At 50.1% G+C, this 15108-nt stretch overlaps 1 protein-coding gene across 1 annotated transcript in view; it reads right to left on the bottom strand.

The window, feature by feature from the left end:
- Positions 1-15108, bottom strand: part of CDH11 (cadherin 11) — a 131171-nt gene that overhangs the window by 66512 nt on the left and 49551 nt on the right. The window contains exon 2 of the mRNA XM_070397782.1: positions 13722-13846. The gene's annotated coding sequence lies outside the window, so the exon portion shown is untranslated. The remainder of the gene's footprint in view (positions 1-13721; positions 13847-15108) is intronic.

Here is a 15108-nt window from a genome sequence, read left to right as displayed (position 1 = left end):
TTAGAGGTAATACCTCCATCAGGCATCACAAAACGCTTATAGAGCAGACACTGAGGATTGGGTGGTTATAATAATCTTTAAGCATTTACATTTTTTAAAAGTGTTCTTTTAACTCCTTTAAAGCTGATAAAACTGCCCTGAGTTGAGAAAGAGGATGTCTGCCACTTGGGAAAGATTTCCATTTCATTCATCCCCAATTCCTTCTTTCTCCTGGAAGATATGATTTTATTTGTGCTGCCTGAAAGTGGCCAGACAGTGGGGACTGCCCGGCTCTGGGCTCTGAGCTCTGGGCTCTGGGGGGAGGCGGCAAACAGAGCTTTTGTTTTGATCTCAGTGGTTAGGTTAATGCCTCGAGATTCCTCCACAGGCTGTTTCCCAGGGTGCTGTGATTCCACTGTCTGCCGGGGAAGACAACCTCCCCGGGAAAATAAACCCAGTGCAGCCGTATTGACAAATCCTGAGTCAGGTTTCCATCCTGTCCAACAGGATGGGAATTTGACCCAGTATGTACACGAGTAAGCTGAGCATGACATCAAAAGCTCTCTTACTCACCGCAGGGGGGATAAGGATGTGAGTGGCTTTAATCTAGACGTGGGCTTTACAGTAGAAATAAGCATCTGCTTCTGCGGAGGAGACAATAAGCCAACATTTACTCATTTAACGACGGAACACCTCACTCCGAGCCTTGGACCCCACATTTCACTGAGACATCCGGCTTGCATGCGTGAACAGGATGCATGTAAGAATCCAGGGAGAGACAGAGCCCCAAATGGGGGTGGGTGCTTACAAGTGCTTAAGATTAGATGAGAGAAAGGGCGAGGGCACCCTGCACAGGCAAATCATCCATATCCTAGTTGTCATGTATTATTATCATACTAGAGGCCAGATGCACAAAATTCGTGCAAGGGGGCTTGGCCCCCACAACCCGGGCTACCTTGAGGCCCTGCCCACGGGTCATTCCGGAAGGTCGTTCCAGAAGGTTGTTCTGCCATTAGGTCTAATTAGCATATTAGCTCTTTATTATATAGGATGGCAGGATCTGTTTTTCCCTAGGCACCAGGCGGCTGGTGTGCAAACATCTGAGGACAGTGGCCACAGGGCCAGAGGTAAAGTCCCAGCCTTCTCAGTTACAGCTCTGTGGCTTCTGGAGCAAGCCACGAATATCTCATTCTTCATTTCCTCATCTGTAAAATGGGTATATGTTTCCTCTCTAAGGGTGCTAGTCTGCCCCACCCCTTTTGTCTATTCTACTAAGCCCGATTTTCTCTGGACATATAATAAAACTTACTATAATTTTACTGTGTAGAGTTTGTAGAGTACTTAAAGAAAGAACAGCTTTGAGACATTCACATATCATACATTCCACCCTTTGAAAGTGCACAATTCAGTGTGTGTGTGTTTTAGTGTGCCTGCACAGTTGCATATCCATCACCACTATCTAATTCCAGATCATTTTGCTTACCCGCCAAAAGCAAACCGATAACCGTTAGCAGCTACTATATTTAGAACGTAGTTTACTAACCAACTTCCTGCTATTCTTCAAGGGCTAAGAAGTCTCTAACGTCCACCCTGAATCACTCCTGGACTTCGAGTCAGCACCAAGTGTCACGCATTTGGTGTACACCCCTCGGTGGCCCTCAGATTGACAGCTGAAATCTTCCTGGCCTCCCCAAAGAGATGGTATGTCCCCACAGGGAAAAGGCCGTGTTTCCCGAATGTTCTTTCCCCGGCACCTCAGCTCAGGGCTGAGCACACCAGCAGGTGCCTGGTAAACGCGAGGCTTCCACCTGATCGGCCAGTCACCGCTTCTCCCAAAGGCCGGCCTGTTTGTCATCTGAGGGCTCCTTCGAGTGCCGATGCCCCCACAAGCTGTCCTGTTCTATGACCATCCTCCCCAGAGCATGTGCCGTTAATGCTTCATCTTAATGAGCCGTCCAGTAGCTTTTAGCCGTGGGAATCGTTACAGAAGCACAACAATAATAGCCCATGCCTTGCTATTGTCAGAAACCTTCTCCCTGCAACAGGGGCCCATAGTTGAAATAAACTATCTCAATGGGTACAAACACCATTTGTCAAGAACAAAGTGGAGTAAGTGCTATTTCAAAAATTCACCGTAACCAGCTTTATACCCATGGATTATTGCAACCTGCCTCCAGTTGATACCTGCTCAAGCATTTAAGTGCAGGGCTATTGTTCTCGGTGTTTGCCTGAGGGAGACCACTTTGGGTACCAGGCTGCACGTCTGCCCCAAGTTTCCAGAGGATGACAGATGCGCGTTCTCTCCTGGCGGGAGACGGCCAGGCAGCTGCCGAGGCCGAAGGGCCCTGTTAGTGCAGAGACGCACATGCAGGGAAGCCATCATGCAGCTGTTGGCATCCCGAGAATGGAGTGCTCCGGAAACCAATGCCACTCAGACCTAAATGATGGCCCAGGAGGAGCTGAGAGAGAGAGAGAGAGAGACAATGAGGAAGGGAGGGATGTCTGAAGATTCTGCCCAGCCCCAGCCGGTTTGGCTCAGTGGATACAGTGCCGGCCTGTGGGGATAAAGGGCACCGGGTTTGATTCTGGTCAAGGGCACGAACCTGCTTGCAGGCCCTGGTAGGGTTGCATGTGGAGGCAACCAGTTGATGTGTGTCTCTCTCACATTGATGTTTCTCTCTCTGTCTCTCTCTCTCCCTTCCACTCACTCTAAAAATCAATGGAAAAAAATCCTCAGGTTAGAATTAAAAAAAAAAAAAAAAGATTCTGCTCAGTGTGGCAGCATGGAGGTACCCACGCTCCAGCCCTCTGCCCCATGCAGTTTTCTAAGGCAGCGGGGCCCCCAGCCCTCAGATTCCTGTACAACCATAACGGAAACATTCGACAGTTAGGTGTGTCTTAGTCATTCATTCCAGACATATTTTCTGAGCTACGACAAGTGTAGAACGGCATTGCTCTTTTTTTTTCCGTTTTCTTTATTAAATCTTTATGGCTGAAAGTATTACAGATGTCCCCCCTTTTTTCTCCTATTGACCCTTCTAGCTACCTCCCGCCACACCACTGCCCCAGGCCTCCACCACCCTATTGGCTGTGTCCATGGGTTATGCATATATGCATACAAGTTCTTTGGTTGCTTTTTTTCCCACCCACCCCTGCCTTTCCTCTGAGATTCCACAATCTGTTCCATGCTTCTATGTCTCTGGATCTATTTTGTTCAACAGTTTATTTTGCTCATTAGATTCCACATGTGAGTGAGGTCATGAGATACTTGTCTTTCTCGGACTGGCTTATTTTGCTTCACATAATACTCTCCAGGTCCCTCCTGGTGGGCATTGCTTGTGACGCTGAGGATAGAGGGGTGGGCAAGGCAGGCAGACCATGTCTCTGAATCTTGGGGGCCTTAGACTCACAGGGGTTAGAGAAGATAAAAAGGAAAACCAGGAAAGGGAGTAGTATAATATTCACAAATTGTGATGAGGCATGTACAGGATTAGACAGATGATAAAATGTCATATAACTGGGGGGGGTGGGAGGGAGGTGTGGCTTTAGATGGTGTGATGTTAGGAATGGCCCCTTAGGGGGCATCATGTCGGCTGAGTCCTAAACGATGAGAAGGAGAAGGGCAGGAGGAGCCTGAGACTGAGGGAGCAGGAAGTGCCAAGCCCCTGCAGCTCGAAGGGGCTGGGCCACTCAAGGGACAGAAATAGCCAACTGGGTGAGGGCAGAGAGGTGGGCAGTGGTCACCTAGGGAGGGCACTGGCGACACAGTTCGGGTCTGGGTTTTATTCTGGGTAGAAGGAGCTATTGCTGAATAATTTTCAGGAAGGGCTATGGGCAACTGCCAATAAACCCCCATTTCCATCTCGATCCCTTATTCCACGCTGCTGCAGACTAAATCCAGGCCCATGTCAGAGGAGAGATCTGAGTTCTGCGTGTCCAGAGGTCCTTTTCCGTCGTTCCCCTCAGCCTCTTGGTGCCCAGCACAGCGCTACGCCTCCAGGGAGCTGGCACTGGGTGACCACGATGAAGGAACAAATGACTCGGGTGTATTCATGTGGACACAAGAAGGCTTGTTGCAAATCATTCAGTAGAGCTTCGGCAGGTTGGGTTCTCTGGGAAGCCAACTGTGAGGTGGGGGGTCACTGGGGCCGTTATCAGGGGGTGACATGAGAACAGCCCACTTGGGAGGGCAAGGAAGGGGGCAGAGGGGACAGGGAAGGTGAGATGTGGTGCACGCCCAGCACCAGCCTGGACCACCCTGCATGGTGCTCCTGGCTGAGGATGGCCCTTCAAAAGGATCTCAAGTAGAGCTGAGAGGGCCGGACCTTCATCAGATGTGGGCGTGACCTTGGCTGAGGTAGAATGCTGCAAGGGAGACAAACCCTGAAGGGCGGGGAGCTGAAAGTTCCCTGCCCAGCAGAGCCCTTCCTATGACCAAGTGCCAGTCCCCCAGGGGGTGGGAACAGGGTCGGGCAGAGCAGTGTGCAGCTTAGAAGCAATCCTGCTTCCACTGGGATCTACTGATTCTAGCAGGTCTTGCTTCTCCTAAAAGTTAAGTCTAGTTACCATCCCTCGCCATGCATCACTCTAATCCTTTCCATGATAAGAACTCTTTAGATCTATTCTTTTAGCAATTTTCAAATATATAATACAGTGTTACTAAGTATAGTCATCATGTTGTACATTACACACCTAGAGTTTATTTCATAGCTGGAAGTTTGTACCATTCGACCACCTATTTTGCCCACCTCCACACCCCTGTCTCTGGCAACCACCAGTCTGTTCTCTGTAAGTTTGTGTTCATTGCTGTTTTGTGGTGTGTGTGTGTGTGTGTGTGTGTGTGTAAGATTCTACATATAAATGATAGCATATGGTATTTGTCCTTTTCTGTCTGACTTATTTCACTTAACTTAATGCCATGGAGGTCTGTCCATGTTTCGCAAATGACAATATTTACTGAGCCCCTTCTCTTTAATGGCTGAGTAACACTCCATTCTTATATAAGATATCGCATTATCTTTATCCACTCATCCACCCATGGACACCTAGTTTACCTCCATGATTTGGATATTGTAAATAATATCCAGATACTATAATGTACAGATGTCTTTTCGAGTTGGTGTTTTTGTTTTCTTCCAATGAATACCCAGAAGAGGACTGCTGGATCCTATGCTAGTTCTATTTTTACTTTTTTGAGAAACCTCCAGACTGTTTTCCACGGTGGCTGCACCAATTTGCATTCCCACCAACAGTGCACGGGGGGTTCCCTCTTCTCCACATCCTCACAGAGGAATGCTTTCATTTCTTTTAAAGTCAGAAGGAAAGCCAGCCTACTAGGGCAGAAAATTATATTCCTCTTTACACCAAAGCAAGCATAAAATGCAGTATTTAGTATTTTTATGGAAGAAGGGGCTTATGAAAGAAAGGTGCCTGGGATCCAGGAAGGCATATTGAGACGCCCGAGGAGCCAGGGCACTCCGGGGGCAGAAGTGGCACTGCCTCTCGCCAAATCTGGGAAGCCCACCTGGAGGAGGGGGCCCTTCTCAGCACAGCCAGACAAACGGGGACAGAGACGGAAACCTCGCGCGGGGGAAGCCAGAGAGAAGCAGCACAGTGTGTTCGGGGACCAGCAGCCATTGGGTCTGGACAGAGAGTAAAGGCCAGGATGGCGTGGGGGCTTCGGGGATGAGAGGAAGTGGGGGCTGGGTCACGTCAGACCTAGAAGCCAGGCAGAGGACCCTGCAATTTATCCACCGAAGCTCGGGGTGTTAGACAGAAAAGTCATGCTACTCGGACGTGAGAGAAATCAAGCCCTGGCTCATGGAGAGGCCTGGGGAGGAGGGCATGGAGCTGGTTGTAGGCCCAGGACCCCAAGCGCCAGCCACCCTGCCCTGGCCATTCTAGCATGAGCCCAGGCTGCTCACTGCCCTGAGGGGTCCAGCTCAAACCCTTGACAAGAGTGAAACTACACAAGTGACCGAGGCTTTTTCTTCCTTGGCCCAAAGCATGGTGTCCACAGTTTAGGGGCAGCGAGTGACCATCCTCCTGGGCCCATTCTTCCAGTGGAAATTCTGAAGAGAAACCGGGACTGCTGAGATATGCACAACAGTCTCTCTTACGGGCAGACACCGGACTGCAGGGGACTTGCTGGACATCCCTTTAGAGAGGACCTTCTCACTCGCCGTTGCAAATATGCAGACGCTTTCAAACACTAAAAACTATTTCCGCTGGGGGGAAAAGTAGGAGAACTGTTGCTATGGCAACCTAACGGATTCTGGGATAGTGCTTAGGTTCCCAAATTCGGAGCCTCTTAGGAAGATGAACTTATTGGCCCCGCCACAATTTTCCTAAAGCTCCCAAGTGGAGGCTTCTGGCCGCAGCCTTCTCGATCCTCAGCAGACACCATTAATTTTTGTGTCCTGCTACCTGTCGCCCAAAATGCCTAGAGCGCCGAGGCCCCCACGGGGCACAGGGTAATCTGGGTTAGGAGCCCCCAGAGGGAATGGTGATTCTGAGGCTTCGGAATCCCAGGGGGCCGGGGAGAGCCGCCGGGCGGTGGCCTGATTTTGTCCTGAAATACTGTGGGAGCAGCTGGGCCTTCGGGATGCAGCCAACTTCAGGAAACAGGCAGATGTAGTAGGGGGTCCGGGGACCCCTCTCAGGGGCTGTGAAAACGGGGAGTCCAATGGCCTTATTCACAGGTGCACCGTGGCTCGAGCACAGAGGGAGGGGTTCCGGATGGTGGTTAATGAGTGAAGGAGTGAGTGATGAAAGGCCAGGAAGTCATTCCTCAGAGATTTCACCCCATTATGCTCGGGTTCGACGGCTTCCTTCTGTCGAGATCTGGAGCGCCCCGCCCTGCAGAGAGCATGCAGTGGCTTGGCACAGAGCACGCGAGAGTGCCCCCCAGGCTCTCGGGAGTATTGGATGTGGGAATGAATGAGTGAAAACCATCCTTGTGGGCCCAGAGGCAATGGCTGGAAAATCGTATCCACACGGTCTTCTTGGGTTACTTCCTGCCTGTCAGTGTTCAAAGCCCCTCTCGCGCGGACCACAAACAGCTCCTTGCCAGGTAACTCGCGGAGGAAGTGCGCCCATGAGGCAAGCCCTGCTCGGCCGCTTTGATCTTTAGAAAAGGGAACCCTACACCAGCCTTTGAGCTGCCCGTGGACTCTGACAACAGAACAGAGGAGTCACACAATCTCCATGGCCGGTCGTCGGAAAGGAAGCGATTACATTTCAATAGGAAGGTCTGTTCCTACCCTGGACCACTGGGCCCCGAGGGCAGGTGCAGGGAGCCACTGGCTTCACCCAGGACACCAGCATCTCACTGAGTGAGCGCCTAGAGACAGGCACGGGGTGAGCACGGGGTGGATGTGGACTGCCCTGCTCTGGCATCTCAGGGAGACTGTCACAGACAGGAACACATTCTGTGTCAAGAACACCCAGGCTATCTCCCCAGGTCAGTGGTGGGGAGAGGGAGCTCAGCCAGGTGCGGGGAACTGACAGCCAAGACATGCCTAGGTTAGGGACCAAAGTCATACACACCGTGGCACGGAACATGCAACAGTGACTCTAGAAAGGTTGAGAATCATTCTGTATTGCTTTCAGTATCCCATTTGCATTTTTTAAAATTTATCTTTGGTACTGAAAGTATTACAGATGTCCCCTTTTTTTACCCATTGGCCACCCTTCTACCCCGTCCCTGTCCCCCCTCCCCGCCCCGGCTCCCAGGCCTTCCCCACACTACTGTCTGTGTCCATGGGTTATGCATATGTGCATACAAGTTCTTTGGTTTAAAGTCAAAAGAGAGCAAGCAAAACAAACAAGGGGGAAATTACGTTTTCTTGTTGACAGCAAGGCATAGGACCCTGTGCACAGCAGTGTTCACAGCTGGGTACCAATCACACGCCTGGATGTGTTGGAAGAGACTCTAGGGATGTGCGGTTGTAACTGCCCCTCTAGAGCATCTCTGGAGGGTCACATACAAAACGCCAAATAGTAGTTGCCTCTGAGAAGGAAATTCATGGACTAGATCAGCATTGTTCAACCTTTTGCATCTCGTGGCACACATAAACTAATTGCTAAAATTCTGCAGCACACCAAAAAATACATTTTTGTCATTCTGACAAAAAAAAGATATAATTTTGATTCATCCACACTAGATGGCTATTGTTGTGTTGGCTGTTGTCATTTTTTTTTTTAATTTGACAATGTCAGGGAAAAGAGGTCTGTGCCCCTAACTAAACAGCCAGGTATTGCATGTTTTAAAAATTCTTGGGGCACACCAGTGTGCCTGCCATGGCACCCCGGTTGAAAACCGCTGGACTAGATACTAGGGAATGAAGGAGACTTCATTCTCTGCAACGCTTTTTTTCACCTTTTGAATTGTAAACTATCTCCATCTATTTAGGTATCTTATCTATTTGAAGATAATACTAGTAAAAATGAAAACAAACAAACCACCTAGTCAGGACAAACACTGGCTCAAGAGCTTCTATACTGTTCTTCTGCCTGAAAAATCCTCCCAGGTCTCCTAGTAAAACTCCTATTCATGCTCCATATGTAAACCCAAAGGTCACCTCCTCCCTGAAGCTGACCCTGATTTCCTCTACCAGAGTCAGCCCCTCTGTGCTCCTGCAGACCCTGGAAGCTGTTCAGAGGAAACCCTGTGCCTGTGCTGTGGTTATTTCTCTGCTGGCCTGGCTCCGTCATAAGAAGGGGGCTCTTTGTAGGCATAACTTTACGTTTCACTGTTGTATTCCCAGATGCTTGTGCATTTGGCTCCTTGTTGTAGTCCCAGTACCTAGTCCAAGGGCTGAAAAAGGAATGGTTCTCAAGAGATGTGATGCGTGGACACCCCCCGAGTTCCACTTTCCTCTCCCATGCACTTCCTCTCCCTCGGTGTCCACATCCAGCGGCATCCTGCGCACTAGCCGGCAGGCGCCAGGACTCCTCTAACTCCAGAGGGGAACCAGGACACGGCCACCCAGAAGGACTGTCCTATAGCTGCCCTCCGACCTGGTGAAGACTGAAGGCAGGATAAAAAGAGCTGGAAGAGCTAGTGCTTAGGAACGGAGGAGACCTTGGCTCTGCCCACTGTTAATCACATGGCCTTTAGCAAGTTGTGATTAACCTCTGAGATGGCTGCCCTTGCTACGCAGAGTCCTGGGGACACGCAACAAGGTCACGCCTGTGAAATAGGGAGCGTGGTGCCTGGCACATGGGCTCGCTCGTTAAGCAACAGCCCTCACTGTGACTATCAGGAGGGCTCTCTGCATTTTGTCCATCGTCAGGTGAATAAAGTGGGATCAGAGAACCACACTCTGGTTCTTGGAAGGTTTTCCTCAGGTGCTGATCTGGGCAAAGGTATTATATTCCCACCGCCTGGCACGCGAGAGCTTCCTGTCAACCTTCCTGAGCTGACGGCAGCAGCCACAGTCACATTGGACCCACTGAAGGTCTGCCAGGTAGTCAGCCCGTGAGCTGCGTGTCTGTTTGTGATTCTGGTGACAACAGCGGCAGACAGATCCTCGGCCTCTTTCTCCACAGTGGCCCACATCCCAAAATAGGAAACGTGCGTGCACAGACAGACCCAGCGGGCACCGGGCTGAGGAGGCACGCTGCCAGCATTCCCGACTGTCAGCGGCAACGCAGGTGAGCCGGCCCCTGGTGGCTCTTGGGTTCTGACTTTCATGCAAATGAGAGATAATTGGTCACTTGTGACCAGCAGCCCCTGTGGATTCTCACTCAGGAAGGTCTCCACCTGTGTATGTTTTTCATGAGCATGAGGACAGCCACTTCTCACTTCCAGGCATTCAAATCTGTGCCCCCTGCCCTATGGAAAGCCCAGCATGACTGCGGGTATGAGGGGCCCTGTCCTGTAGCTGCTCAGATCAGTCCTCCCTGCTCCGAGGAGGTGCCTGAGGAAAAAAAGTGCCAGGAACGGAAGCTCCAGTGAAGACTGCCCTGGAATCAGCCAGAGAGCGAGCTGTCCTGTAAGCCTCAAGCACTTCAGCACCATTTGTTCAAAGTCTTGCCCGGCTGGCGTGGCTCAGGGGTTGAGCATCATCCCATGCGCCAAGAGGTCACAGGTTCCATTCCCGGTCAGGGCACATGCCTGGGTTGCGGGCCCGATCCCCACTGTGGGGCGGGCAGGAGGCAGCCGATCAATGATTCTCTCTCATCATTGATGTTTCTATCTCTCTCTCCTTCTCCCTTCCTGTCTCTCTAAAATATCTATTTAAAAAGAAAGTATTTTCTTTCTCACTCTCCCCCCCCACCCCCCACCTCTCTCTCTCCCTTCTTACTTGGATTTTGAGTGGTTTATACGAAGCGAACTGACTGTAAGTTTCTCTGGGAAAGGAAAACCACTTCCTCAGCCTTGACCATGAGCGTGGCCCAGCACAGGCACCTGCTCACACAACACGAGCATCGTAAACTGACTGGGGACCAAGGATCGGAGTCTTGAGCCCAAGTCTTTGGTTAGTTTTGTTTTGTTTCTCTCCAAAACCTTACAACATGATCACAAGCAAGTCCTCTCCTCCTTCCAGGCAGATGAAATCCCTCTCTGTGAAAGCAGAACCTTATCCTGAAAGACCAAAAGGCCATTCCGTCCGTACCAGGCTGGTGGTCTCCTGCTTTGTTTTTCATTGTTTTGCTTTTCTGTAACGGTCCTACAAACCATTAGGACAGTTTACCTTCCTCTCCGGGAAATGAAAGCTACACAGAACCCTTCAAAATAGGCGGTTCTTCATTTCTAAGTGGAAAATAAATAGAGCAGATTTCCTAGAAGAGAAATTACATTCAAGCACTTTCCATTTAACTTCTGACTCGCTTTCATTGCTGCCGCCTGCTAATTGTCCCTATTATCCCGAGAAATGGGAAATGCCAGCCTCCTGTCCTGCGGAGGAACTGATAGGGCTGAGGCGCTGAGAGACCCCTCTGACCCGGCAGGAAAGAGATGCTCCCCCTTGGCAGGCACAGCCACAGGAGGGCGCCCCTCCTCTGCTGGGGCCTTGGAGCCAATGAGGGCAGAATATGCTAAGGCACCAGGAGGCAGCACACCGCTTCCCAGTCCCAGGGGAGCACCTGCAGGGCCTGCAGCTCTGCTTCCCATGGAGCATGTTCATTCATTCGTTTATTCGCAGCCCACACACTGACCAGAGCACGGGGGGGGGGGGGGGGGGGGGGGGGGAAGACCTGCGGGGGGTGTGTGTGTGGGGGGGAGAGAACCTCCAAATTGAACTTCTGTCTCCAAACAGACCCACAGTATAATGTGACTGTAAAACACCTTCCCAAGAATAAAAATTTCTACAGTTAAAAAAAAAAAATGTGGCCAGAGGCAAGTTACTCATCTTCCCTAAAACTCAGCTTCCTCATTTATGAAACTGTGGATATTAATAGTACCTGCCACATGAGGCTTTTGCAAGGATTGTGGGAGGTGGTACCTTTAAAGACCGTAGGTGCCTGGCATACAGTAAGCACTTAATACCTACTCGCTGCCATGACTGTGACTTTTCCTCTGTGGTAACATTAGTCCCCCTTCCTCGCTTTGTGTGCAAAGTATAAAGTCTCTATCCAGATGTTTAATAAATATTCACTGAGAGCCTATATGGGGTGCAATACAGGGCTTGCAACTGGGAAACATGGTGGTCCCGAAATAAGTTCCGCCCTCAACAGCCACCTGGTCCAGCTGGGAAGACAGACAACTAAATAGACAAGTACAAGCCCATGTGGACATCGCCGTAAACAGTGTCATCTCTGACTGACGGGCGCGATGTCTATTGGACACCCATAGCTCAGGCTTAGGGATCAGAGAGAACTCCTTCCAGACAGTGAGGTCCAGGCTAAGATATAAAGTGAGTGAGATATAAAATGAGAGAGGATGTGGATTTGGGCAAATAATAGTTGTGCCATATGGCAGATCCGAGGGCGGATGTGTACAGTGGGGCCTGGGTGTGCAGAGTGCGTGAGGGACGAGTCTGGACAGCAAACGGGGACCCTTCCTTGGTTTGTGATCATGCTGTAAGGTTTTTTTTTTTTTGTTTTTGTTTGTTTTTTAAATATATTTTATTGATTTTTCACAGAGAGAAAGGGAGAGGGAAAGAGAGTTAGAAACATCGATGAGAGAGAAACATCGACCAGCTGCCTCCTGCACACTCCCCACTGGGGATGCGCCCGCAACCAAGGTACATGCCCTTGGCCGGAATCGAACCTGGGACCCCTGAGTTCGCAGGCCGACGCTCCATCCACTGAGCCAAACCGGTCAGGGCAGATGCTGTAAGGTTTTGGAGCAGGGTCCTACGAGCTTGGTCAGGTGTCCAGACTCTATCGTGGAAAGGGATTAAGTGGGGAAATGGCATACTATCTGGGCTTAGGGACACAGTCTGTCGCACACGGAAGACGGGTCTCGCTGGAGCTGACGAGGGAGCAGTAACCTTGGAGGCAAACGATCTGTTGGGTGACGACAGCAGTATCTGCAAGAAAGAGGGTTTGGTGTGTATGCGAATGGTGGTAGTGGGCACAGAGAGAAGTCAGAATGCTTCAGAGATCAACAGAGAGCAGAATCAAAAGAAACCAAGAGGAAGAAATTGCTGTCGGAGGTAAGGGATTGCGAGGCAGGTGGGGTTTCCTTTCATGGCTCTGATCTGGGTGAACTCTGAAACGCGGCACACAGGACACCGTGACGGTGAAGAGGAGGAACTCACAATTTGTTGTTTGAATCTGCATTTAAGGTTGGACGCCCATGTGGAAAGACATTAGGGTGGACAGAACCAGAACGGGTCGAGTCACGCTGGTGTCACTAACTCTTGTCTTTCTCTCTGGGCACTTGGCCATTCCATAACAATAGCACATTACCACCAAGCAGCAGGAGGAGGGAAATGGATTCAGAGAACCCTACAATATAAGAACTGGTGGAGAGCCTAGTCCAACCTCCCCCTTCCCTCCCCCCACCTCCCCCCACCTCCCGTCATGGCCGCGGAAAGCGCTCATTCACCTAAGGGCGCACAGACAGGGAATGGCAGGGCTGGGCCTCCTGGCTTATGGTCTAGCATTCTGTCTTTGCAGGTCTAACGGGTTCAGCCTGCTAGCAGTCTCTCTTCCTTTTTTGATGTAAGCCACCTGGTTCATTTCTAAAGAATTCTCTTGCCCAGCCAGCATGGCTCAGTAGCTGAGCATTGATCTATGGACCAGGAGGTCAAGGATGGATTCCTGGTCAGGGCACATGCCCGAGTTGCGGGCTCCATCCCCATTGGGGGTTGTGCAAGAGGCAGCCGATTGATGTTTCTCTCTCATCATTGATGTTTCTCTCTCTCTCTCTCCCTTTCCCTTCCTCTCTTAAATCAATACAAATACATTTTAAAAAGAGAATTCTTTTCAACAGAAGGAAAGGGGGAAATAGCAACTTGGCAGTCATCTTAGTTTACCCAGCTGAGTCCTTGCTAAAGAATTATAATCCCCTTTAGTTCCTTCTTCTCCTCTGAACCTCCTATAGTCCAAAAACTACCATCCTTGTATGGGCACATGGTAGGTGTTCAGCAAAGAGAACCCAGTAACAACAGGCAATAATCACATTCCTGAAAGTCCAAGAAAGTAGGGCTGCTCCGTCTCCGGTTCTATGTTGGATTTGGTGAAGGTTCAAACTGAGACAGGCTTAAGGAGAGGACCTGGTAGGCACCCTCCCCGCCTCCACTCCCATTGCAACGTTCCAATCACTCAGTAACGTCGGTCTCTCTTACCTTCTTCACCCATTGGATACTTGCTGCCAATTTCTGTAACACACTCCACCCATCTGATTGGTCCCTCAGCAGATGGCAACGGGAATGATCGTCACAGGGCCACTTAGCCGAAAATACAATAATTTCTGCAAAAAAAAAAAAAAGTGAATGGGTAGTTAGTAACCTAGAGGTGACACCAATAAAGTGGTACACCAGAAGACACAGGTGCACAATAAGACAGACTTTTCTTTCAGAAGATAACAGTCCAGGTGTGGAGCGAGGGATGTAAGCAAATCATCACTGTTGTGTGCAAAGTGGGTGACATGGGCTGAGACTCTACAGGTACCATAGGATGGTGTGTTTAGCCGTATGTGCATTTGAATTACAACAATAAAAACTGCTGTACATCCAACTTCTTACAATATGTGCCATAGGCCGGGAGGGGGGACTGAAAGTCTCTTAGAGCCAGTTTCTGCTAGCACCCATGTATCATTGGAATCCAAAGCAAGTAACCTTCCCTCCTAAAGTGAGAAGTGTGTTTCTGCTGCTGCCAGATCCTCGTGGAATGATAGGCTCAAGGGCAAAGCATGACAGTGGTGGCAGCAACGTCAGGAGATGTCGTGGCTGTGCTAGCCGACGAGAGCACTGGGCTGGCAGCTACAATTCTTTATCCAGACTGCATCCCCACGCCCTCCCCGCACTACCCCTCACTCTGGAGTCTGTGCGGGGTGTGTTCTGTCTAGATTTTGGTCTGATTCATCTTCCTATCTCCCTCTGTGTCTACCACGTTTCCTAGCCCAAAGCAGCTGTTCAATGTATATTTGTTGAGTGAATGAACAGCAGAATATGGAGTGTCTGAACAGCTCTCGTCTTTGAAAACGAAGGCACTGAACTATGGGAGGTGGCAGCTGGCATAGCTTCCCCAATCTAACAAGCATAAAGGATTTCTTGAATGTCCTTGAACCTCTAGAGCATCAACCTTCTGGAACCAACTTGGCCTGCATAAAGGGCTTGAACAGCTTCTTACTTTGACTTCATTTATTATACTTTTTTCCCCAAATCCACTTTTCCTTGTTTCCACCTAACAGCTCCGCACCTACAAGACCTTCTCCAGAACAATAACGACAACAACAGCAACAACAAGCAAAAAACCCTTCTTGATGAAGGGCTGAGGTGAATGAAGTCCAAAATGTGTTCATAACACCTTGGTTCAGTGACCGAGGCAAGAACAATAAAACTGCCCTACTGTGTGCTAACCCCAGGATGTCCAGGACCGTGTAGCACTGAGATTATGTCCAGATGCACAGAGTCATGGAGAAGAAGCCATACAGGGCAGTTCATACAGCACAGAACTAACGAGGAAGGACCCTCCTTTGCAGTCATGTCCCACGTTGTAGCCATTCTCCAA

Source organism: Myotis yumanensis, unplaced genomic scaffold (assembly GCF_028538775.1).
Source record: "Myotis yumanensis isolate MYYU_CA2020_CCGP unplaced genomic scaffold, mMyoYum1.0.hap1 SCAF_18, whole genome shotgun sequence".
NCBI classification, from domain to species: Eukaryota; Metazoa; Chordata; class Mammalia; order Chiroptera; family Vespertilionidae; genus Myotis; species Myotis yumanensis.
The sequence above is the reverse complement of the archived record's forward strand: the minus strand, read 5'-3'. Positions and strand labels throughout refer to the sequence as shown.